This window comes from Crotalus tigris, unplaced genomic scaffold (genome assembly GCF_016545835.1).
Source record: "Crotalus tigris isolate CLP2741 ecotype Arizona unplaced genomic scaffold, ASM1654583v1 scf7180000020478.37610, whole genome shotgun sequence".
NCBI lineage: Eukaryota > Metazoa > Chordata > Lepidosauria > Squamata > Viperidae > Crotalus > Crotalus tigris.
The window spans coordinates 8,046-33,167 of record NW_024098038.1 but is presented as its reverse complement, the minus strand read 5'-3'; the positions used below and the strand labels follow the sequence as shown (position 1 = coordinate 33,167).

The window sequence follows — 25,122 nt, the reverse complement described above, 5'->3', positions numbered from 1 at the left end:
AAAGAAAGAAAAAGAAAAGAGAAGAAAGAGAAGGAAAGAAAAAAAATGAGGAAAGGATGGATAAAAGGAAGGAAAAAAGGAAAAAGAAAGGAAAAAAGGAAGCAAGTAGATAAAACAGCAAGAAAAGGAAGAAAGGAAGGAAATAAAGAAAAAAGATGGAAGGAAGGTAGGAAGGAAAGAAAGAAGAGAAAAGGAAGGGAAAAAGGAAAGAAAGAGAAAGAAGAAAGGGAGGAAGGAAGGAAAGAAAAAAAGGAAAAAGGAAGGAAAGAAAAAGAAAAGGAAGGAGGAAAGAAAGAAGGGAAGAAGGAAACAAAGGAAAAAGGAAAAAGAAAGGAAGGAACCAGAGAAAAAAAGCAAGAAGAGAAGAAAAGGAAGGAAGGAAAGAAAAATGAAAGATGGAAGGTAGTTAGGAAGGAAAGAAAGGAAGGATAAAAGGAACAAAAGCAAGAAAAAGAAAGAAGGGAAGTAGGAAAGAAAGAAAAATGAAAGAGATGGAAGGAAATAAAGAAAGAAAAAGAAAAGAGATAAGGAAGGATAAAAGGAAAAGAAAGAAAGGAGAAAGGGAAGAAAGGAAGGAAAGAAAGAAAAAAAGAAAGGAAGGATAAAAGGAACAAAAGCAAGAAAAAGAAAGAAGGGAAGTAAGAAAAAAAGAAAATTGAAAGAGATGGAAGGAAATAAAGAAAAAGAAAAGAGATAAAGAAGGAAGGATAAAAGGAAGAAAAGAAAGAAAGAGAAAGGGGAGAAAGGAAGGAAAGAACAAGGAAAGAATGAAAGAAAAAGAAACAAGGAAAGAAAAGAAAGGAAAGAAAAGGAAAAATGAAAGAGATGGAAGGAAGAAAGGACAGAAAGAAAGAAAAAAAGAAGAGAAGAAGGAAAGAAAGAAAGAAAGAAAGAAAGAAAGAAAGAAAGAAAGAAAGAGGAAGAAAGCAAAGAAAAAAAGCAGGAAAGGGAGGAAAGAAAGAAAAATGAAAGAGATGGAAAGAAAGAAAGAAAAAGAAAAGAGAAGAAAGAGAAGAAAGAAGGAAAGAAAAAAAAGAATGAGGAAAGGATGAATAAAAGGAAGGAAAAAAGGAAAAAGAAAGGAAAAAAGGAAGCAAGCAGATAAAACAGCAAGAAAAGGAAGAAAGGAAGGAAATAAAAAAAAAGATGAAAGGAAGGTAGGAAGGAAGGAAAGAAGAGAAAAGGAAACGAAAAAGGAAAGAAAGAGAAGAAAGGAAGAAAGCAGAGAAAAAAGCAGGAAAGGAAGAAGGGAAGGAAAGAAAGAAAAATGAAAGAGATGGAAGGAAGGAAATAAAGAAAAAGAAAAGAGATAAGGAAGTAAGGATAAAAGGAAGAAAAAAAAGAAAGAGAAAGGGAAGAAAGGAAGGAAAGAACAAGGAAAGAATGAAAGAAAAAGAAACAAGGAAAGAATAGAAAGGAAAGAAAAGGAAAAATGAAAGAGATGGAAGGAAGAAAGGACAGAAAGAAAGAAAAAGAGAAAGAAGAAAGAGATGAAGGAAAGAAAGAAAGAAAGAAAGAGGAAGAAAGCAAAGAAAAAAGCAGGAAAGAAAGAAAAATGAAAGAGATGGAAAGAAAGAAAGAAAAAGAAAAGAGAAGAAAGAGAAGAAAGAAGGAAAGAAAAAAAAGAATGAGGAAAGGATGGATAAAAGGAAGGAAAAAAGGAAAAAGAAAGGAAAAAAGGAAGCAAGTAGACAAAACAGCAAGAAAAGGAAGAAAGGAAGGAAATAAAGAAAAAAGATGGAAGGAAGGTAGGAAGGAAAGAAAGAAGAGAAAAGGAAGGGAAAAAGGAAAGAAAGAGAAAGAAGAAAGGGAGGAAGGAAGGAAAAATGAAAGAAAGAGGAAGAAAGCAAAGAAAAAAGCAGGAAAGGAAGAAAGGAAGGAAAGAAAGGAAAGAAAAGTGAAAGAGATGGAAAGAAAGAAAAAAGAAAAGAAAGGGAAGAAAAGAAGGAAAGAAAAACAAATGAGAGATGGAAGGAAGAAAGGACAGAAAGAAAGAAAGAAAAAGAAAAAAGAGAAGAAGGAAAGAAAGAAAGAGGAAGAAAGCAAAGAAAAAAGCAGGAAAGGAAGAGAGAAAAATGAAAGAGATGGAAAGAAAGAAGGAAAGAAAGAAAAAGAAAAAAGAATGAGAGAAGGAAAAAAGGAAGAAGAAAGGAAAAAAGGAAGGAAGCAAGCAGAGAAAACAGCAAGACAAGGAAGAAAGGAAGGAAATAAAGAAAAAAGATGAAAGGAAGGTAGGAAGGAAGGAAAGAACTTACCTGTTGGTTGCCTTGCCTTCGTGCTGTGCGGTGCAAAAAAAGAACTACAAACTATACAAATTACCTTCCCTTAAATATTCCACCATTAAAAAAAGACCTCTGCATTTTCAGATCCCACAACTTCAAAGTTACAAAGTTACAAAGTTACAAGAAAGCAGAGAAAAAAGCAGGAAAGAAAGAAAAATGAAAGAGATGGAAGGAAGAAAAGAAAGAAAAAGAAAAGAGATAAGGAAGGAAGGATAAAAGGAAGAAAAGAAAGGAGAAAGAGAAGACAGGAAGGAAAGAAAAATGAAAGATGGAAGTCAACAAAGTCAAACAAACAATTTTTAAGTCAAACAATAAATCAAGGAAATGGCATTAAACACATTTACAAGTTTTCCAAAGATATGTTCACGACAGCCAGGGGAAGGGAAGGAGGGAAGGAAGAAAGGAAAGAAAGAAATAGAAAAAAGGAAAAAGAAGGAAGGAAAGAAAAAGAAAAGAGAAGGAAGGATGTAAGGAACAAAGGAAAGAAAGAAAGAAGAAAGGGAAGAAGGAACCAGAGAAAAAAAGCAAGAAGGAAAGAAAAAGAAAGAAGGAAAGAAGGAAAGAAAAAGAAAAATGAGAGAGATGGAAGTAAGAAAGGACAGAAAGAAAGAAAAAGAAGAAAGGGAAGAAGGAAAGAAAGAGAAAGAAGAAAGGGAGGAAGGAAGGAAAAAAGAAAGATGAAGAAAGCAAAGAAGAAAGGAAGGAAAGAAAGAAAAATGAAAGAGATGGAAGGAAGGAAAGAAAAAGAAAAAGAGAGAAGAAAGGAAGGAAGGAAAGAAAAAGAAAAGAATGAGAGTAGGAAGGATGGATAAAAGGAAGGAAAGAAGGAAAGAAAGAAAAAAGGAAAAAGAAAGGAAGAAGAAAGGAAGCAAGCAGCGAAAACAGCAATAAAAGGAAGAGGAAGAAAATAAAGAAAAAAGATGGAAGGAAGGAAAGAAAAAGGAAAAAGAAAAGAAAGAGAGAAGGAAGGATGGCTAAAAGGAAAGAATGAAAGAAAAAGAAAGAAGGAAAGAAAAGAAAGAAGGAAAGAAAAAGAAAAACGAAAGAGATGGAAGGAAGAAAGGACAGAAAGAAAGAAAGAAAAAGAGAAAGAAGAAAGAGAAGAAGGAAAGAAAGAAAGAAAACAGAGAAAAAAGCAGGAAAGAAAGAAAAATGAAAGAGATGGAAGGAAGGAAAGAAAGAAAAAGAGATAAGGAAGGAAGGATAAAAGGAAGAAAAGAAAGAAAGGAGAAAGAGAAGAAAGGAAGGAAAGAAAAATGAAAAGGAAAAAGAAGGAAGGAAAGAAAAAGAAAAGGAAGGAGGAAAGAAAGAAGAAAGGGAAGGAAACAAAGGAAAAAGGAAAAAGAAAGGAAGGAAGGAACCAGAGGAAAAAAGAAAGAAGAGAAGAAAAGGAAGGAAGGAAAGAAAAATGAAAGATGGAAGGAAGGAAGGTAGGAAGGAAAGAAAGAAAGGAAGGATAAAAGCAAGAAAAAGAAAGAAGGGAAGTAGGAAAGAAAGAAAAATGAAAGAGATGGAAGGAAATAAAGAAAGAAAAAGAAAAGAGATAAGGAAGGATAAAAGGAAGAAAAGAAAGAAAGGAGAAAGGGAAGAAAGGAAGGAAAGAAAGAAAAAAGAAAGGAAGGATAAAAGGAACAAAAGCAAAAAAAGAAAGAAGGGAAGGAAGGAAAAAAGAAAATTGAAAGAGATGGAAGGAAATAAAGAAAAAGAAAAGAGATAAGGAAGGAAGGATAAAAGGAAGAAAAGAAAAAGAGAAAGGGGAGAAAGGAAGGAAAGAAAAATGAAAGATGGAAGAAAGAAAGAAGGAAAGAAAAAAGAGAAGGAAGTATGGATAAAAGGAAAGAAGGAAAAAGAAAGAAGGGAAGAACACAAGGAAGAAAAGAAAGAAAGGGAAGAAATGAAGGAAAGAAAGAAAAAGATGGAAGGAAGGAAGGAAAGAAAAAGAAGGAAAAAGAAAGAAGGAAGGAAGGAAGGATGGCTAAAAGGAAAGAATGAAAGAAAAAGAAAGAAGGAAAGAAGGAAAGAAAAAGAAAAATGAAAGAGATGGAAGGAAGAAAGGACAGAAAGAAAGAAAAAGAGAAAGAAGAAAGAGAAGAAGGAAAGAAAGAAAGAAAGAAAGAAAGCAGAGAAAAAAGCAGGAAAGAAAGAAAAGTGAAAGAGATGGAAGGAAGGAAAGAAAGAAAAAGAAGAGAGATAAGGAAGGAAGGATAAAAGGAAGAAAAGAAAGAAAGGAGAAAGAGAAGACAGGAAGGAAAGAAAAATGAAAGATGGAAGTCAACAAAGTCAAACAAACAATTTTTAAGTCAAACAATAAATCAAGGAAATGGCATTAAACACATTTACAAGTTTTCCAAAGATATGTTCACGACAGCCAGGGGAAGGGAAGGAGGGAAGGAAGAAAGGAAAGAAAGAAAAAGAAAAAAGGAAAAAGAAGGAAGGAAAGAAAGAAAAAGAAAAGGAAGGATGTAAGGAACGAAGGAAAGAAAGAAAGAAGAAAGGGAAGAAGGAAGCAAAGGAAAAAGGAAAAAGAAAGGAAGGAACCAGAGAAAAAAAGCAAGAAGGGAAGAAAAGGAAGGAAAGAAAAATGAAAGACTGAAGGAAGGTAGGAAAAAAAGAAAGAGAAAGAAAGAAAGAAAGGAAGGAAGGAAGGAAGGAAGGAAGGAAGGAAGGAAGACTAAAAGGAACAAAATCAAGAAAAAGAAGAAAGGGAAGTAGGAAAGAAAGAAAAATGAAAGAGATGGAAGGAAGGAAAAGCAAGATAGACAGATAGATAGATAGAAATGGAAGGAAGGAAAAGAAAGAAAAAGAAAAAGGAAAGAAAAAAGAAAGTGAAGGAAGAAAGAAGAAGATAGATGGAGGGAAGGAACGAACGAAAAAAGAAAGGAAAAGAAAGGAAAAAAGGAAAAAAAAGAAGAAAGGAAAAGGGAAAAAGAAAGGAAGGAAGAAAAAAGAGATGGAAGGAAGGAAGGAAAAGAAAGAAAAAAGTGAAGGAAGAAAGAAAAAGAAAAAGATAGATGGAAGGAAGGAAGGAATGAAAAAAGAAAGGAAGAAAAAAGTAAGAGAAGGAAAGAAGGAAAAGAAAGATAAAAAGACAGATATAAAGATAGAAAGAAATGGAAGGAAAAGAAAGAAAAAGAAAGGAAAGAAAAAAGAAAGTGAAGGAAGAAAGAAAAAGAAAAACAGATGGAAGGAAGGAATGAAAAAAGAAAGGAAGAAGGAAAGAAAGGAAAAGGAAGGAAGGAAAAGAGATAAAAAGACAGAGATAGATAGATAGAAATGGAAGGAAGGAAAAGAAAAGGAATGAAAAAAGAAAGTGAACGAAGAAAGAAAAAGAAAAACATAGATGGAAGGAAGGAAAAAAAGGAAGAAAGAGAAGGAAAGAAAGGAAAAGAAAGGGAAAAGAAAGGAAGAAAAAAGAAAGAGAAGGAAGGAAGGAAAAGAGATAAAAAGATAGATAGATAGATAGATAGATAGATAGATAGATAGATAGATAGATAGAAATGGAAGGAAGAAAAAGGAAAGAAAGAAAAAAGTGAATGAAGGAAGGAAAAAGAAAGAAAGAGAAAAGAAATCAGAAAAAGAAATAGATAGATGAAAGGAAGGAACGAAAAGAAAGAAAGGAAAAGAAAAAAGGAAGAAAGAAAGAAAGAAAAAGAAAGGAAAAGAAAGAAAGGAAGAAAAAAGAGATGGAAGGAAGGAAGGAAAAGAAAGATAGATAGAATGAGAGAGAGAAGGAAGGAAGGAAAGAGACTGAGGGAGGAAAAAATAAAAAAGGATAAGGGAGGAAAGAAAAGAAGAAAAAAGAGGAAGGGAGGGAAGGAAGAAAGGAATGAATTAAAGGAGGGAGGAATTCTGGGAGTTGAAATCCACAATTATGAAAGGGCCAAGTTTGAAGACCCCTGTTCTAGGCAGGAAACTATACCAGGGGTCTTCAAACTTGTCCCTTTTATGACTGTGGACTTTAACTCCCAGAATTCCTCAGCCAAGCTCACGTACAAGTACACAAGTCATGCAAGAGCCGAGTTTGAAGACCCCTGCTCTAGGCAGCTTAACTGGAACAGTTCTGGATTGTCCACTAATAAGATTCGTTTCTCTTCCTTCTCATTCTCCAGAGTCTTCACGGCCGGCAATTGTAGCCGATTCCCAATGTTCACTTAACAAGCAAGTAGACATTGTCCTCATCTTTTTGTTTTTTTCTTTTCTTTTCCAGCCTTTTGGGGGAGACAATTATTGTGATCCGGTCAACAACCGAGCCTTTTGCAACTATGACGATGGAGATTGTTGCGTGTCAACAGTGAAGACCAGGAAGGTAAGATGGCCTTCTTGTCATCCTGGGATCAGTCCAAGTGGTGTAATCTTTCAGTTGCGATCGCTGTTTTCCCATTTGCAATTCAAACCCAGGAAACTGTTAACAGGAAGCCTTCCCCTCATCGTCTATAGCCTTTGTGTAGATTCTCCTGTAATAAAGAGAAGAGACAAATTAGAGATTTGAAAAGGCAGGCAAGCCAGCTTTAATTTTTACCTGAAACACACTAGATTTGTTCCAGTATGTCTAGTCCAATAAAGATAAGGACTAGGGGTGACCAAATAGCAGTCTTCTAATATCTCAGGGGCTGCCCCAAAGAAGAGGGAGTCAAGCTGTTCTCCAAAGCAGAACAAGAAGGCAGGACAAGAAGCAACGGATGGAAACTCACCAAGGAGAGAAGCAAACTAGAACTAAGGAGAATTTTTCTGACAGTGAGAACAATTAATCAATGAAACAACCTGCTTCCAGAAGTTTTTAAGGAGACATGGATAACCATTTATCTGACATGTTATAGGACGGGGGTCTTCCAACTTGGCCCTTTGATGACTTGTGGACTTCAACTCCCAGAATTCCTCAGCCCGTGTGCCTGGCTGAGGAATTCTGGGAGTTGAAGTCCACCCATCTTAAAGTTGCCAGCTTTTAAAAAAAAAAGGTTTAGACCAGGGGTCTTCAATCTTGGTCCTTTGATGACTTGTGAACTTCAACTCCCAGAATTCCTCAGCCAGCGTGCCTAGCTGAGGAATTCTGGGAGTTGAAGTCCATAAGTCATCAAAGGGGACCAGCTTGAAGACCTCCAAGGTCCCTTCCAACTCTCTGATTCTGTTAACACTTATCTGGCCCCAGATAAGCACAGAATAACAGAGTTGGAAGGGACCTTGTAGGTCATCTAGTCCAACCCCCACCCACCCAAGCAGGAGACCCTAACCCATTACTGACAAATGGCAGTCTAGTCTCTTCTTGAAAGATTCCAGTGATGAAGCTCCCACAACCTCTGAGGGCAACTTCTGTTCCACGGGTTGACTGTTCTCACCTCATTTCTAGCCTGAATCTCTTGTTCTGTTAGATTCTGTTTCTAACCCACCAAATTAAAGTCCGTGGCTCCGTTGAAAGTATAATGGATCTATCTATCAGTGACTCACTAGCAAAAGGGAAAAAGGAGCACAGGATTTCCCCCCCCCCACTTGTATTTCAACCTCCTCGTGCAATGAGGCCCACCACCTGCCTCCTTTGAACTCCATTTCTGCACTTATCTTACTAAATGCTAGTTTCCCCACCGCCTTTGGAATTTAAAAGCCTAGCTGAGGTTTATGAAGGGCCAACTGTGAAATAAATTAACAAAAACCACTTGGCCAGCACAGCCAATGAATACATTTGGAGAGAGAGAGAAACTATAAAAAAAGTAATCTATATTAAAAAAAACCGCCCCAAACTTTTTGCATTTCAAAGAGAAGCCTGCCCCACCTTTGGCTGCTGAGCTCACTCTTAAGAATTCAGCTGCTGTAACATTTTAAAGCCACAACGTTTTAAAAAAGGATGTGTGGCCCAGCAATTTTTGCCCAGCGTTTAAAAGTACCTGCAGGATTTGGATTTTGTTGAGACTCTGGAAAGTGTCTCAAAGATAATTTGTAAAAAAAAAAAAAAAAAAAAGCAGTTCCAGAGGGCAAAGCCTATCCAGGAATTTACTGATTACTGGTGAAAGAAAACGTACAATTAAAAAAAGTTAAGAATACTCTTTCCTTCATTATCTATGGCACGGGTCTTCAAACCTGGCCCTTTTATGACTTGTGGACTTCAACTCCCAGAATTCCTTGGCTGAGGAATTGTGGGAGTTAAAGACCAGGGGTCTTCAAACTTGGCCCTTTGATAACTTGTGGACTTGTGCCTGGCTGAGGAATTCTGGGAATTGAAGTCCACTCCTCTTAAAGTCTATAGCAGGGGTCTTCCAACTTGGCCATTTTATGACTTGTGGACTTCAACTCCAAGAATTCCTCAGCCAGCATGCCTGGCTGAAGAATTCTGGGTGTTGAAGTCCACAAGTCATAAAATGGGCAAGTTTGAAGACCCCTGGATTGGATAATCCCCCTCCCCTCTCTCTATAAATTTTAAAATTCTTACCCGTATTATCCACGCCTTGAGGGATAATGACATCCGCATATTTCTTGGTTTGCAAGGGAAAAGAAGAAAAGTCACAATTCTCAAAAAACACACAACGACAACAACCCAGCCTAAGCAAGTATCTGTTCAGAAGTGATCTTAGCCAGAAGAAAGGAAACAGGCTTAGATTTCTTCCAACAGGCACTCAATAAGCTTCAACTTCTACCAATAGTCCTGGAGTTACGATTACAAATTAAACAATTCCCACTGTTAAGCAAGGTGCCCCATTTTATGACCCCTTTTTTGCCAAAATTGTTAACCGAATCACTGCAGTTGTGAATGACTCATGTCATCCTTAAGCCAACCCGACTTCTCCCACTGAACTTTGCTGGTGGGAAGCCGGGCTGAAAACAGTCACAATTTTTTTATTTTATTTTGGAAAAAAAAAAAAATCACATAGCCACCTACAGGCTCATAAAGATGCAGAATAATACCCCCCCCCCAATATTTTCCCTCTTTCATATATTCATCAAACAAGGAAAAGCCTCCAGAGACAGAAAAGAGAAGCCATTGAGGGAACTAGCTTAAAAAGGCACATTCCCCTTTAAGAATTGGAGACTGGCTACCAGCTGGCACTTAAGGAAGAAAAAAAAAAACCCGTAAACAAATACTTGCTGCCCGCTAAGGCAGCCTCCCCAAATGGCTCCATTCATAAGTAAAGGAATGCTCCAGGCCAGTGTTTCTCAACCTTGACCATTTTAAGGCATGTGGACTTCAACTCCCAGAATTCCACAGCCAGCAATGCTGGCTGTGGAATTCTGGGAGTTGAAGTCCACATGCCTTAAAATGGTCAAGGTTGAGAAACACTGCTCCAGGCAAAAGCCATTCGGGAGAAAAATACTGCAAAACCCCTTGCAGCAAAACTAACAGCTCACAATAGCAGAGCGACAGAAGCTAACACCACCAGCCCAACAGAAACTGCCAAACACTCCTTAAGCACGCAAAGCCCACCTTGCACAAAGCCCAGAACTTCCGAGTCACAAAAGCACGTAAGAATCCTTCCACTCTCCATCTCCCTCCCCAGGTCCTTACCTCCTGTTGATGCTGCCTTTCTTGCCTGTTGCTTGCTGCCGCGGGCACGGATGTCAGCAGTTGTAGAGCGGCTCAAAGGCTGCCGGCATGCATCCTTGCTTGCTGCCTTCCTTGCTTCCTTGCCTGACCATGTTCCAAAGGCTGCAGCTGTCTCCGCACCTCCTCCTCCTTTCTCTTCCGGGTCAACCGGAAGTGAGCCGGGCGTCTTTGCCTCATTCTGCCGCTCTGGGCGGCTCTCTTACCAACAAGTTCTTGCCTGTGCTGGCTCGTTCCCTCCGCCGCTATGCTTGGCTGAGCGGGGCTGCGGGACTACCTGCCACGGGCTAATGCATGCCACCGGTTAATCGTAACAGAGCGACGGGGCTGCAGAACAGGCACGGAAGCAGGAAACCCGTTTCCCAAAGCCTTAAACCGAGTTAAAAAAGCCGATGATGGCTTCGGTGCTAATGGCACGGGACATTTAACATCGCCCTCCTGTGGTCAAGGCAGGAATAGCAGCCCCACGAGGAAATAAACGTTACCCCAAAGAGGTTTGCGAAAAAGCCAGGGTTTCCCAAGATAGGACAGGCTGTGTGGATCGAAGTCATCGGAATGCAAATTTTCTTAACTAGCACATGTGCAAAGAGCCTTTTTGCCTACATCTGTGCCTGTTCTGCAGCCCTTGGGCCTCCCGTTGTTCTATTAATAACAAATAACGGGGCTTCTCATAATAAAGATGCAGAATAATAACCTTAAAATCCCACTGAATGCAGCCTTACGTTAGCCTTACTCTTTTCTAACCCCCAAAGTGGGCCAAAAGTCTGGCCCTAATATTTCCTTAGCCCAAAGAGGGCAAAAAAGTCAGCCTTTCCCAAGATAGGACAGGCTAGGTTGGTCAGTTTGGGGGCAAAGTCATCAGAATGCAGCCTTACGTCGACCTTACTCTTTTCTAACTAGAAAATTTGCAAAGAGCCTTTTTCCCTGGCAGCGTGCCAGGGTGACGTAATGCTGGACTATAACCATAACATCTGGACAAAGAGGAAGATTGATAGAAATTAGATAGTTATAAAGTTGTGTGCAGGATTAAGACATTGGTGATTAGTAAGAAGGCCTTATTTGTTGTTGATGATGTTACCTAGTTGGGTCATGAAGTGTCTGCAAGAAGACAACCAAGCTCAGAGAGCACCAAGGACTCCACAGTCCTCCTCCTCCTCCCTTTCTCCTCTTTCCTTTCTCCTCCTCTTCCTCTTCCTCCTCCGCTCTAGTACTGATATTATCTAGTTGGGTCATGAAACATCTACAAGAAGACCACTAAACTCAGACAGCACCAAGGACCCCATAAGGTTATCTTTCCGTCTCATAGATGGAACTACTCAAAATTTGGTGGCATCGGAGGTCACCCCTGGCCTCCAGAACTCTACTTTGAAGTTCTTCCACCCACTGACCCTTCCAAGCTCAACAGAGGTGGCCCAATAGATACCTGGATGGTCAAAGTTATATTGTCCCTTTAAAGCTCTGGCTTTCTGTTCTGGGGTGAGGACCTTGTAGAATCGATCTTGGCTGAGAATGACGACTTTGCGTTGATGATGATCCACCTCATTTTGACCCAGCAGTTCCATGATCTTCTCACAGACTGTTGACTTTGGAGGAAGGGACAGACAGAACGGGCAAACCCACCAAGGAGGAAAGTTAGCAAAGCCAGAGGTACAGGTAATAATATTAATAATAAATTATTATTATTATTATTATTATTTTACAGTCACAGACCAAAATGCAAGTGCAACAAAAGAAAACACAAGAAAAATACAATCACAAACAGTACAGGTACAGGTTCAAACTCCACCTCCCAATGACCCACACCTGATGTAACTAAGGACCCATCTCCTCCTCTCCACAATCCCCACTCCCTACTAACACTGATGATGTTCCCTAGTTGGGTCATGAAACATCTGCAAGAAAACAATCCCACTCTTGAGCTATTGTATATAAACAGGGAGCAAGCCACACTCACAAGGACTGATGATGTTCCCTAGTTGGGCCATGAAATGTCTGCAAGAAAACCACCCAGCTCAGAGAGAACTGAGGACCACCTCCTCCTCCTCCTCCTCCCTTCAAACCCCCCTCCCTTCTAGCACTGATGATGTTACCTAGTTGGGCAGTGAAACATCTGCAAGAAAACCAGCCAGCTCAGAGAGCATCAAGGACCCCTCAGTTCAACTCTGAGCTACACAGAAAGAAAGGAAAAGCAAGAAAGAGACAGAGATAAGAAAGAAAGAAAGAAAAAGGAAAGAAAGAAAGAAAGAGGGAGAAAGAAAGAAAGAAAGAAAGAGAAAGAAAGAGAAAGAAGAAAGCAAGTAAAGAAAAAAGAGGAAGGAAGGAAGGAAGGAAGGAAGGAAGGAAGGAAGGAAGGAAGGAAGGAAGGAAGGAAGGACGGGGAGGGAAGGAAGGAGGGAGGAAGAAAATAAAGAAAAAGCAAGGAAAGAAAGAAGAGGGGAAAGGAAGGAAGGATAAAAGAAAGAGACAGAGAAAGAAAGAGGGAGGGAGGAAGGAAAGGAAAAGCAAGAAAGAGAGAGAGATAAGAAAGAAAGAGAAAAAGGAAGGAAAGAAAGAAAGAAAGAAAGAAAGAAAGAAAGAAAGAAAGAAAGAAAGAAAGAAAGAAAGAGGGGGGGGGAGTTTAGTTTCCATCCGTTGCTTCTTCTCCGGCCTTCAGCTTCTTTGGAGAATAGCTTGACTCCCTCTTCTTTGGGGCAGCCCCTCAGATATTGGAAGACTGCTATCATGTCCCCCCCTCGTCCTTCTCTTCATTAAACTAGACATACCCAATTCCAGCAGCCGTTCCTTATATGTTTTAGCCTCCAGTCCTCTGATCCTCTTTGTTGCTCTTCTCTGCACCCTTTCTGGAGTCTCAACATCTTTTTTTAACATCACAGTGACCAAAATTGGATGCAGGATTCCTAATGTGGCATTAAGTGTTATTAGCATTTCATGTAACCTTGATTCTATCCCTCTAATGTTAATGCATCCTGGGACTTCAAGGCAGCTTTTTCAGTCTAAACTATACAACCGAAATTGCGACCTGATTTTGATGAGACAACGTCCTCTAAAAATTTCCTTCAGGCTACGCCATGAAATGTGGAAGAAATTGGAGAAACAGCGGAGAAGAATACCAAATGTATCATCACACCTAAGAGGAAGCTGCAATATTGTACGTCCTGCGAAATAAAGTTAAACCTGATTTTTTTCATTATAAATCCCACCTCTAAAAAAAACATTTATGGCGTCTTCGATCCGGTCCATGAGTTCCACCATTTCTAGTCAAGCTTTCAGGGCAAACTATGTTAATGCATCCCATTTTTTATTATAGCCTCTTTTTTTAAAAAAAAAGATATTTAATTTTAGCTGGGCTAGGGTTTTGTGTTTCTCACAACATATTTTCAATAACTGGAACTTGTTTAAACCCCCAACGCTCCAGGAAAACGCATTATGACCTGACTTAAATTTTGCCCAGCTCTCATTTATTGATATTAATAATACATTGGCAACATCGGTCTTTTCATTTTATTTTTTTCATTCTCGCATGGGGGAGAAGGACAAAAATGGCAACTTGTTTGTGTTCCTCTCTCTTTAAATGTAACCATCAGCATCTTACATAAAGACTAATATGGCTTTAATTGCTGGCAAGGATAATTTGTTATATGAAGAGGGAGTGGATGTAATCAATAAAAGGATTTCTCAGTTGCAACGAAGCTGGGAGTATCCGGGAGGAAGGGCTGCCTTTTCTTCCCATTTATTTATTTATTTTTGCAAATAGGGAGGAAAATGGCCCAAATTAGTTTTCCATTTAAATATATTGCCATCTCTAATTAATAAACACCATTAGCAGACGAGAGCTTCGGATGACAGCAAAAGCAATTATTTGCATAAATGAAAATGCAGACCCTTTTTTTTTTAATGGCTGAATATTTAAGCCCAGCTAATTTGTATAATTTGTAGTGCTTTTTTTCCATATCTGTATCTGTATCTACATCTATCTAGCTCTAGCTCTGTCTGTCTGTCTATCCATATCTATCTATCTATCTATCTATCTATCTATCTATCTATCTATCTATCTATCTATATCTATCTATCTATCTCTATCTATCTCTATCTATCTCTATCTCATCTATAGATAGAGATAGATAGATAGATAGATAGATAGATAGATAGATAGATAGATAGATAGATAGATAGATAGATAGACAGACTCCTGAGATCTGCCAGCTCAGCTAACTGTTCACGATACCTCCCGTGCATGGTGTACATATTGCAATCAGAATGAGAAAGTTGGAAGGGACCTTGGAGGTCTTCTAGTCCAACCCCCTGCACAAGCATTTTATAGCATTTCAGACAAATGGCTGTCCAGTCTCTTCTTAAAAACTTCCAGTGTTGGAGCATTCACCGCTTCTGGAGGCAGGTTGTTCCACTGGTTAATTGTTCTCACTGACAGGAAATTTCTCCTTAGTTCTAGGTTGCTTCTCTCCTCGATTAGTTTCCATCCGTTGCTTTTTGTCCGGCCTTCAGATGCTTTGGAGGATAGCTTGACCCCCTTCTCTTTGTGGTAGCCCCTGAGATATTGAAAGACTGCTATCAAGTCACCCCTGGTCCTTCTTTTCATTAAACTAGACATACCCAACTCCTGAAGCTGTTCTGCAAATGTTTTAGCCTCCAACCCCATAATCATCTTTGTTGCTCTTCTCTCCTCCTCCTCCTCTTCCAGAATCATTGCAGCTTCCAGAATCATTGCAGCAGAGAAAAAGAGAAAGAGGGGGGAGCGAGAGAAAGAGGGAAGGAGAGAGAGAGGGAGAGAAAGACAGAATGAAAGAGAGAGAAAGAGGGAGAAAGAGAGATAGAGGGAGAAAGAGAGAGGGGGAGGGAAAAAGAGAAAGAGAGAGGGGGAGGGAAAAAGAGAAAGAGAGGGGGGAGAGAGAGAGCAAGTGACAGAGAAAAAGAGAAAGGAGGAGCAAGAGAAAGAGGGAAGGAGAGAGAGAAAGAGAGTGAAAGAGAGAAAGAGGGAGAAAGAGAGAGAGGGAGAAAGAGGGGGAGAGAAAGAGAGCAAGTGACAGAGAAAAAGAGAAAGAGGGGAGCAAGAGAAAGGGAAGGAGAGAGAAAGAGAGGGAGAAAGAGAAAGAGAGATAGAGGGAGAGAGAGGGGGAGGGAAAAAGAGTAAGAGAGAGGGGGTCAGAGAAAGAGAGCAAGTGACAGAGAAAAAGAGAAAGGGGGAGCGAGAGAAAGAGGGAAGGAGAGAGTGAAAGAGAGAGAAAGAGGGAGAAAGAGAAAGAGAGAGAGGGAGAAAGAGAGAGGGGGAGGGAGAAAAAGGGAAGGAGGGGGGGGAGAGAAAGAGAGAGTGAAAGAGAGAGATATGAAATATTATCCAGTGATGTGGCTCCCTCTCCTCACCCCCATCAGCTTTTTTCCCTTTGTGTGGCAATAAATGCAAAGCTTGCATTATTCTCCAAAGCCGGGCTCTAAGCAATTATTCTGAGCGCCTTCGTGTCCATGCACTAAATGCTAAAATGTTTATTCAGTGCGCTGAGAACCTGTCCACCCCACCTAGAAATGATGGGTATAAATACTTTTAAGAGCAAGGAAGGAAGATAAAGAGACATCATTAAGATGTTTCGGGAAGACCAAATTGTTGTTGTTGTTTTCTTTAACCCAATATTCAGGGGGAAAAAATTTACCTGCGTACACTCAGTTGTAAGGAGGACCCGGTGGCTCTCGTTTTCACACACATCTAGAAAAAAAAAATTGTTCATCCCATTTGATGGATTTCATTCTTCAACTATTACAGCATAACAGAGCTGGAAGGGACCTTGGAGGTCTTCTAGTCCAACCCCCTGCTCAGGCAGGAAACCCTACAACATTTCGGACAAATGGCTTTCCAGTCTCTTCTTAAAAACTTCCAGTGTTGGAGCATTTACTGCTGTTCCACTGATTAATTGTTCTCACTGTCAGGAAGTTTCTCCTTAGTTCTAGGTTGCTTCTCTCCTTGATGAGTTTCCATCCATTGCTTCTTGTCCTGCCTTCAGGTGCTTTGGAAAATAGCTTGATTCCCTCTTCTTTATGGCAGCCCCTGAGATATTGGAATACTGCTATCATGTCCCCCCTTGTCCTTCTCGTCGTTAAACTAGACATACCCAATTCTAGCAACCGTTCCTTATATGTTTTAGCCTCCAGTCCCCTAATCATCTTTGTTGCTCTTCTCTGGACTCTTTCTAGAGTCTCAACATCTTTTTTTACATCGTGGTGACCAAAACTGGATGCAGTATTCCAAGTGTGGCCTTACCAAGGCATTGTAGAGTGGTATTAAACTAGCAAGCCTATGCGCGTGAACCTGCAAAGCTGAATATTCATGTCACATTTGTCATTTCAGTGAAATAAATAACCCTATGCCATTGCAGAGGTGGGAACATCTGTCCTGCAATTATTTATCCAAATATTAGAAAGATTCCTACACCAAAATAAATTAATAAACCAGTAAGTAAACACACACAAACATATATACAGAAGGGTGGAGAATGTTATTCATAAGTATGTGTGCATATATATACATAATGATTTATGAATAAGATTTCCCCTCTCTGGGTGTCAACAAATGTAAATTGCTTTGCATCACCAAAGATAATAAATGAGCAATAAACATACCATTTTTTATCCGCAACAGATATAGGATTTTAATTATGGGAGTTAATTTTCAGAGCAGAAAGTCTGCTTTCGCACAATTAGAGGGGGGATAACTTTTAATTAACTTTGAAGAACTTTCTTTTTCTAAAGAAAAAAAATCCAATTAAAACGCTTTGAGGGGCTATTAGCATGGAAATAACAGTTAAGAAGGGAGAAAGGGAAATATATAATGATATTTATGAATGAGAGATTTCGGCGCCGAGAAGAATATGACTCTTTTTGAAAAATTGAACCCACAAAAGGAAAAAAAAACAAGTTAGTTCACAATTTCTTTTAATATATGTTTGTGCTAACAGCAAGCTTAAGAGTTCTTTTCTGTTTATCAAACAATGCAGCGAGTTGCAACTGGACGGCTATCGTTTTAATGCTCTTTGCCATGCTCACTGCAATTATTTTATTTTCTTGAGCTCGGTTCTCATCACAAACATACACAACGTCTCCTATAGCTCTTTGTAACTCTATCTGTCTCAAATTATTTATTTCTTGGTTTGTTTCACTCGATTTGGACTCTGGGCATGTGTTTGGACTGAAGGCAGAAGGAAAAGCAAAGGATGGAAGCTCATCAAGAAGAGAACCAATCTAGGACGAAGGAGAAATTTCCTGACAGTGAAGACAATTAATCAGTGGAACAACTTGCCTCCAGAAGACCTGGGCTAGAAGACCTTCAAGGTCCCTTCCAACTCTGCTATTCCTTTGAGGGGCTGCCACAAAGAAGAGGGGGTCAACCTCTTATCCAAAGCACCTAAAGGCAGAACAAGAAGCAACGGATGGAAAGTAATCATGGAGAGAACCAACTAGGATGAAGGAGAAATTTCCTGACAGTGAAGACAATTAATCAGTGGGACAATAGGCCTCCAGAAGTTGTGGACGCTCCATCACTGGCGATTTTAAGAAGAGGACTGGACAGCCGTTTGTCTGGAATAGTATAGGGTTGGACCAGGAGACCTTCCAACTCTTGTGATTCTCCCAAATAAGAGTTGATTGAAGATTAAGATTGCTCCCTGCAACCTTTGACTCATTCATCCTGTCCCCTCAACTCATTCACTCCTGACTCCTTTCTCGGACAGGTGATTTTTTCTCCAAGAGCTAAAAAGATTGAGAGAAGATGAGATACAAAGGGGATGGGGGAGAGACAACCTGAGCCCATTCTCATCCCCCTAGTTCTCCTCCTCGTCCCCCAGGTGGGCTGAGCACCACAGTGGCCTCAGCAGAATAACATCTCAGCCTTGTTCAATTTTCACTTCACCTAACTGAGGTCCTTGCCAATCAAAATGCAACGCCTAAATGTATTGCCGTCAAAATTGAGTTTGGGTGACGAAGGGGAGTGGATTTAGATGGGTGCTTGATTAAAAGGAAGGAAGACACCGTGTTTTGTTTTTTTTTAAGCCCGACGATTCCCCAAACGGCGAGGCTACACTGACCTCCAGTGGAAAAGCAAGAAAATAAATCTACTGGATCGGATTTTGCCAAGCTGAGCTGTCTTTTTTTTTTTTTTTTTTTCCCCTTCACCTTCCACCTTTCTTTGAGCTCAGTTTTATTATTTCACAACTTCACTCCAATCTTTCTCAGGGATCAGGGAAGTCATGCCGGAGAAGACCTCGTAGACAGATTGTTCTCCCCTCTGAACTGCAGATGGTTGTTCTACCAAGGTCAAAGGGAAGACAAGGAAGGAATCTGAAATTTATTTCTATTTGTACCAAAATAAGAGAGCTGGAAGGGACATTGGAGGTCTTCTAGTCCAACCCCCTGCTCAAACAGGAGACCCTACACCATTCCAGACCAACAATTGTCCAATCTCTTCTTTAAAAGCTCCAGTGTTGGAGCACCCACAACTTCTGGAGGCAGGTTGTCCCACTGATTGATTGTTCTCACTGTCAGGAAATTTCTGCTCAGTTCTACGTTGCTTCTCTCCTTGATGAGTCTCCATCCGTTGCTTCTTGTCCTGCCTTCGGGTGCTTTGGAGAATAATTTGACCCCCTCTTCTTTGGGGCAGCCCCTCAAATATGGGAACAAAGGAATAACAAGAGTTGGAATGGACCTTGGTGGTCTTCTAACCCAGGTCTTCTGGAGGCAAGACATTCCACTGGTGAATTGTTCTCTCAATGTCTCCTTAGTTCCAGGTTGCTTCTCTCCTTAATTAGTTTCCATCCATGGTTTCTTGCCTTTAGGTTTGTTCCGATGTAGCTTCTGAAGAGGAATGCTTTGGGATTGAACCGGGATTCTTATAATCCATGCGTTGTTCCTTCCCACGAGGGCTGATCAAGTTTTCTCTTTATTGTTTGTGTTTCCTTCAGATCAGTCAATATTGACTAGCCATCGGGGATCAAGGTCATTGAAATAGGCCTTAACCTGATCCTAAAGAACAGGCAAGAATCAAATGGGGGGGGGAAATGAGAAATTTAAGGCTGGAGTGTTGATATTCAGTGAAAATGAAAGCGAATAAAAGCAAATGCAAGCTCTCCAAAGAACAGATTTTAATGACCTCAAGGAAGAATGTATGAAAAACAAAAAAATAGAAATGGTTAAAGACTGTTCCAGGAAGGAGAGATAAAGGTAGAAGACAGGATAAGAAACCGAGGTGGCTGCAATTTAAAAAAAAAAAAAGCTTAATGAAAAGCTGACCTAGACTCTAAGTGGAATTTATTTATCTGTTTCTTTATTTAAGAAAACCATCGTGAGCCCTCCTCGCTAATGGAACATCTTACAGGCCTCTGAAAACCAATTCTCCCAGCTGTGTTTTTACTTCTTCTTACAACCACTTTGGCTGAATCATTATTTTGCAACTCGGTTTAATGAGTTTCCTGAAGCCCTCTGGCTGCCCAGCTGTACTAGCCTGGAATAATAATTATTATGGCCAAATGCAATTAATCTTGGCTCATAAAATATTGCCTTTTCCCACTGGGAGGCTGGATGTCACTCGATCTCCGAAGCCATCATTCCTTTCCAGAAGTGATACTGCCATTTTATACTGCACTAGTGAGGCCACACTTGGAATGCTGTGGACAGTTCTGATCACCACAATTCAAAAAAAAAAAAAAGATGTTGAGCGTCTGGAAAAAGTTCAGAGAAGAACACCTCAGATGATCCAAGGCCTGGAGACTAAAACATATGAAGAACGGCTGCAGGACTTGGGTTTGACCAGTCTAAAGAAAAGAAGAAATAGGGGAGACATGATAGCAGTATTCCAGTATTTGAGGGGCTGCCACAAAGAAGAGGGGGTCACGTTATTCTCCAAAGCACCAGAAGGCAGGACAAGAAGCAATGGATGGAAACTGATCAAGGAGAGAAGCAACCTGGAATTAAGGAGAAACTTCCTAACAGTGAGGACAATTAACCAGTGGAACAGCTTTGCCACTAGAAGTTGTAGGTGCTCCATCTCTGGAGGTTTTCAAAAGTAGACTGGACAGCCATTTAATCTATGATTCTATGTTTCTTTACAGCCCCTTCCATAGTGGAAATTCAAACATGGAAGAGAACCCATTCAAAGGTTCGGGGGGGGGGGGCTACAACTTCTCCTGGACCACCAGTAAACAAACAGAGCAGTTGGACTTGATTTTAGCCATTTCAGCCTGTAGCTGCTGAACAAGAAAATGCTTGTTTTCAAAAAAATAAAAGGGGGGGGGAGAGAAGTTGGTTTCTTGTTAGCTCTTAAAGGCCCAGAATCCTTGCTGAGTTGGGAAGAGGGGAAAAAAAACCACTAGGTAACAAAATTGCTACTTGACCTTGGCGATGGAGATTTGTGCATCTTGGCCTGTCTTTTCCCTTCAAATTATTTTCTCCTTTGGTAGAAAGTGCAAGTGGTTCACAGGTTCTGTCCCAAATTAGCTCCAAATTTAAGTCCGGGTCAATTGGGAAGACGCTGCTCTTGATCTCTGGGTCGCCAATCAACCTCAAATGCACTAAACAAATTGAGCAAAGGTCTCACTCAGTTGGATCCTTCGGATGCTTCTCTTTAATTTATTCTTTCGCTCGGAACCCTGTGAACTAACTTGCCGAGTTATTTTTAGGAGAAGGGCAATCGCTCAGCGTCGGAGGTTGGGTTTTGTGATGGAAAGAGATGTCATTTTAAAAAGATAAATACAAAGTCTGTGCCAAGGAAAAGCCAACAAAGACGCACATTGAAACAGTCCAGGGGGGAAAAGGGGGGGGGGAACTGCCTGTTTATCAATCATCGTTGAACACCCTTCTGAAGATCTCAACACTTAAACAAGGACCCATGGACACAAACGCGATGGGGATGCCACTTTGCTCCAGCAGAAGCAGAGAATGGTTCTTTTTGCTGTTCTTTCACAAAATGATTTCACTTGTAAAGAGACTGCCTTCCCCAAAAGAAGTGTCTTCTGTGGGAATAACACCTATGGAGATCCTTTCAGAGCTATCCTCAAGCCCTAACTACTTGAGGGGCTGTCACAAAGAAGAAGGGGGGTCAACCTGTTTTCCAAAGCACCTGAAGGCCGGACAAGAAATAACAGATGGAAACTGGTCAAGAAGAGATTCAAGCTAGAGAAAAGGAGAAATTTTCTGCCAGTGAGAACAATCAACCGATGGAACAGAAGTTGCTGTCAGAAGTTATGGGAGTGCAATAGCACTTAGACTTATATACCGCTTCACAGTGCTTTACAGCCCTCTCTAAGCGGTTTACAGAGTCAGCATATTGCCCCACCCCCAATCTGGGCCCCCATTTTACTGACCTCGGAAGGATGGAAGTCTGAGTCAAACTCGAGGCAGTCAGGATCAAACTGCCAGCAGTGGGCAGTTAGCCTGCAATACTGCATTCTAACCACTATGCCACCATGGCGGATAGATAGATAGATAGATAGATAGATAGATAGATAGATAGATAGATAGATAGATAGAGATAGAGATAGATATATAGAGAGAAATGATAGAGAGAAATGATAGATAGATAGATAGATAGATAGATAGATAGATAGATAGATAGATAGATAGATAGTAAAGAGAGAGAGAGAGAGAGAGACAGACAGACAGACAGACAGACAGACAGACAGACAGTAGGACCGACTGGTGTAGTCCAACAATATGCAATGTAAAGTGAAACCCCTTTTGTTCATCTGAAGAAGGATACGGACTATCATTCGTGAAAGGGGTGGACAAGAAGCAAAAGGATTGGAGGGGGGGACTCTCTGCTCCTCTTCACCTTTTTTTCCAGTCTGGTAGCAGTGAATAATGAGGTGCTTAACCCCTCATTATTGTCTTGTCTCCTAGCTACTCATTAACATACATTTGGGTGGTGAGATGAAGGTCAATCAACTATTATTGATGAACCCAAATGAATTTTCTGTCAGGACGCTACATGACCTCCATCGGTGACAGGCTGGTCCCGCTTAGGTCAACCTCTTTTGATCACCCACAATTCCCAACTTTTTAAGAAGCTGGTGGAACTATTTTTGACTTGATAGTCAACGGGTATGGAGACGATGCTTACATATTGTGCTCTTGCTCCAAGGAAGTTCATTATGTTCTACCCACACAACACCATCTCCATGAAAGCTCAACCAGCCTGAAATATGGAGTCATTGGGAATGACATCTCAAGGACATCGTGGACAATGAAGATCAGGATTCAATTCTCTTTGGCCTTCAGTTTATAATGGACTAAGTCCCACCAGTGTTTGTAGCAAAACTTGCCTCTGTTCCTCACTGGAGGCAACGTAGCATGTGGTTATTTCCTAACTCCTCTGACAGCTGAGCTGTCCCCAGCCACAATTGGCAAAAAAAAGTTGTAATTGGAGACCACAGAAGACAGGTAGTTGTGAACGCTTAAAAAGGTCAGGCGCAGAATGTGAGAATCCTCATTAAAAAAAAAAATCAATGAGTTAAAAGCAAGCCGCAGATGATCAGGAAACGAGAAATGTCTTCTGCCAGAAACTGGAGGCTGTTTCACACAGGAAGGTGCGACCAAGTTCTGGACAAAAATCACAAAAAGATCTTTCTCTTGAGACCCGTCGTTCATTCCGGTTGACTTGATTTCACGCAGGCTTTCTCCATTTTTGCAGCCGTGTAGTAAAACTGTCGCACTGACAACAAAAAAATCATTGAGAGTTATATCATACATACAACGTGTAAATTGGGTCTTGGTCAAAACAATCAGAGGTCCTGTAAAAAAAAAAAAAAAAACCCGCTCCTTCCGTGATTGTAACCTCTGCAGTTTATCCTCTGGTTCTGCTTTCAATCTTTCTTTCTTTCTTTACCTTCCTTTCAGATTATATTTGCTTCCCCCATCACCGTTTTATGATATTTTATTACACAGATTGAGCCATGCCTACAAAAGAGAGGTTTTATGAGGCCTTTAAGACAGGCAACAATGCAGAATATACCAGATGTGAAGGGCATCTGTTTTCGTACCATGAATGGATGCTCTGAATAGGCACAAAATGAAATTACGGTCCCCGGCTTACGACCACAGTTGGAACAAGAATTTCCATGGCTAAGCAAAGCAGTTGTTCAGACTTTTACAATCATTTCTGCCAGGGCTGCGAAGCGAATCACGGCCATTAAATGAATCACCCAGTCATTAAGTGATTTAGCTGGTTGGAAGCCAGCTGGGAAGGTCCACTACGGGCGGTCACATGACCCTGGAAGGCTGCCATCTTCATGAGTACATGGCAGTTCCCAATCATCTGAATGTTGATCAGGTGACCGTGGGGAAGCTGTGTCGGTTTTCAATTGCCAGGTCAGGCTTAAAGACTACTGCAGCCAGTTTTGGTCACCCTATCACAAAAAAGACGTTGAGAGTTTGGAAAAAAAATCAGAGAAGAGCAACTAAGAGGATCAAAGGCCTGGAGACTAAAACATACAAAGAATGGCTGCGGGACTTGGGAATGGCCAGTCTAGAGGGGAAAAAAGGACTAGGGAGGACATGATAGCAGTGTTCCAGTATTTGAGGGGCTGCCACAAAGACGAGGGGGTCAAACTATTCTCCAAAGCACCAGACGGGATCACAAGAAACAATGGATGGAAACTAATCAAGGAGAGAAGCAACCTGGAATTAAGGAGAAACTTCCTGACAGTGAGGACAATTAACCAGTGGAACAACCTACCTCCAGAAATCGTGGACGCTCCATCACTGGAGGTTTTTAGGAAGAGACTGGACAGTCATTTGTTTGAGATCATATACTTTCTCCTGCTTGAGCAGGGGGCTGGACTAGAAGACCTCCAAGGTCCCTTCCAGCTCTATTCTTTCTCTTTAATATTTTTTTTTAATGTCGTAACTTTGAACAGTCACAAAATAAATGGTTGCAAATTAAGGGCTACCTGGGTACAGTTCCAAACTACACTGATGTAGGGATGATCTACAGTCTTACCAGTAAAGCATTGTTAACCTCTATTTCTTTTAAAATATTGGAAGGATGAACCAAATGAGGACATACGTACAAGAACAAAGAGAATTGGAAAAGGCCCAGTAGCCATAAAATAAAAGAATAAGAAATAAGCAGAGAAAAAATTACAATTGTGGCCAAAACATGGAATTCGTTATTTCATTGATTACATAATTGTAATTGAATACATTAAGCGAAAATCACTGTGTCATCCTGAGGAATGATTGCAAATCGTTACAACGCTCTGTAATGTTTATATTGATTCGTCAGTTCAACAGTGTCTAAAATAAATGCACATAATCTTATGAAAAGCATAATAATTAAAAAACACCCCCCCCAAACTCCATAATCTACATTCTTACCCAACGGATGATTGCATCAAATTATTTATAAACATTAAAATTGCTTCTAGTTTCTTTACATCAAATGTTTTCCTCGTGAAAAATCGACATTTGCCCTGTCGCGTGACGTGAATTATAGGGAAAGTCATTTTTACTTAAACAGAATAACACAGTTGGAAGGGACCTTGGAGATCTTCTAGTCCAACCCCTTGCTCAAACAGGAAACCTTTTATACTATTTCAGACAAAAGATTGTCCATTTAGTCAACTTTTCGTTCTGGATGTAATTTGTGATAATTTTTATTTCTAAGGCCAATTATAGAAATTTGGAGGAGGGTGTAGAGTGGATGTTGGTATTGTAATCCTGTTACTGCTACCACATGTGCATGGATAAGATCCAGATGGCAACATCTGTCAAAGAAGCATGTTTTTAATCTCTTAAACTTGGTGGCACGCATTCACCACAATCCAAGAGTCAGTACAAAGTCAAGGAATTATTTTGCTACCTAATGCATCATTCAACTTGGGAATTTGCAGTAACAAGATGTGGTGTCGGTTACCATCTTAGTGGGCTTCCAAAAAGAGTCAGATCAATTCCTTGGAAGTCCTGGAGATCAGGGGCTCTTGGTTGTGATGGTGGTGAAACTTCTTCTGAAGGCCATCTGCTGGAAGAACTGGAGGCTCCCTTGTGCAGTTGGTGGACAACTGTGGGAAGGGTTAGTAGATCCAGTGCTCCCGTTCAACTGAACATGGCTTATCCAAAAAGGGTTGGACCAATTCCTGGGAAGTCCCAGAGATCAGTGGCTCTTGGTCTTGATGGTGGTGGGACCTCTTCTGAAGGCCATCCCCTGGAAGAATTGAAGACTAACCCATGAGAAGAGACCATTGGCACAGAAGATCCCAAGTTCCACTTCAACACAACCTGGCTGGTCGTTGCTCTAAGCCCCTTCCCCTAATCAGTGCTTTCTTC

At 40.4% G+C, this 25,122-nt stretch overlaps 1 long non-coding RNA gene across 1 annotated transcript; it reads right to left on the bottom strand.

Annotated features, from left to right (window-relative positions):
- Nucleotides 1–6,143: 6,143 nt before the first annotated feature.
- On the bottom strand, nucleotides 6,144–9,970 carry LOC120318830. Its single transcript, XR_005559606.1, has 3 exons — nucleotides 9,772–9,970; nucleotides 8,701–8,743; nucleotides 6,144–6,736 (listed from the first exon to the last, which is right to left on the bottom strand). It is a non-coding gene; the product is annotated as an uncharacterized LOC120318830 (long non-coding RNA).
- Nucleotides 9,971–25,122: the final 15,152 nt, after the last annotated feature.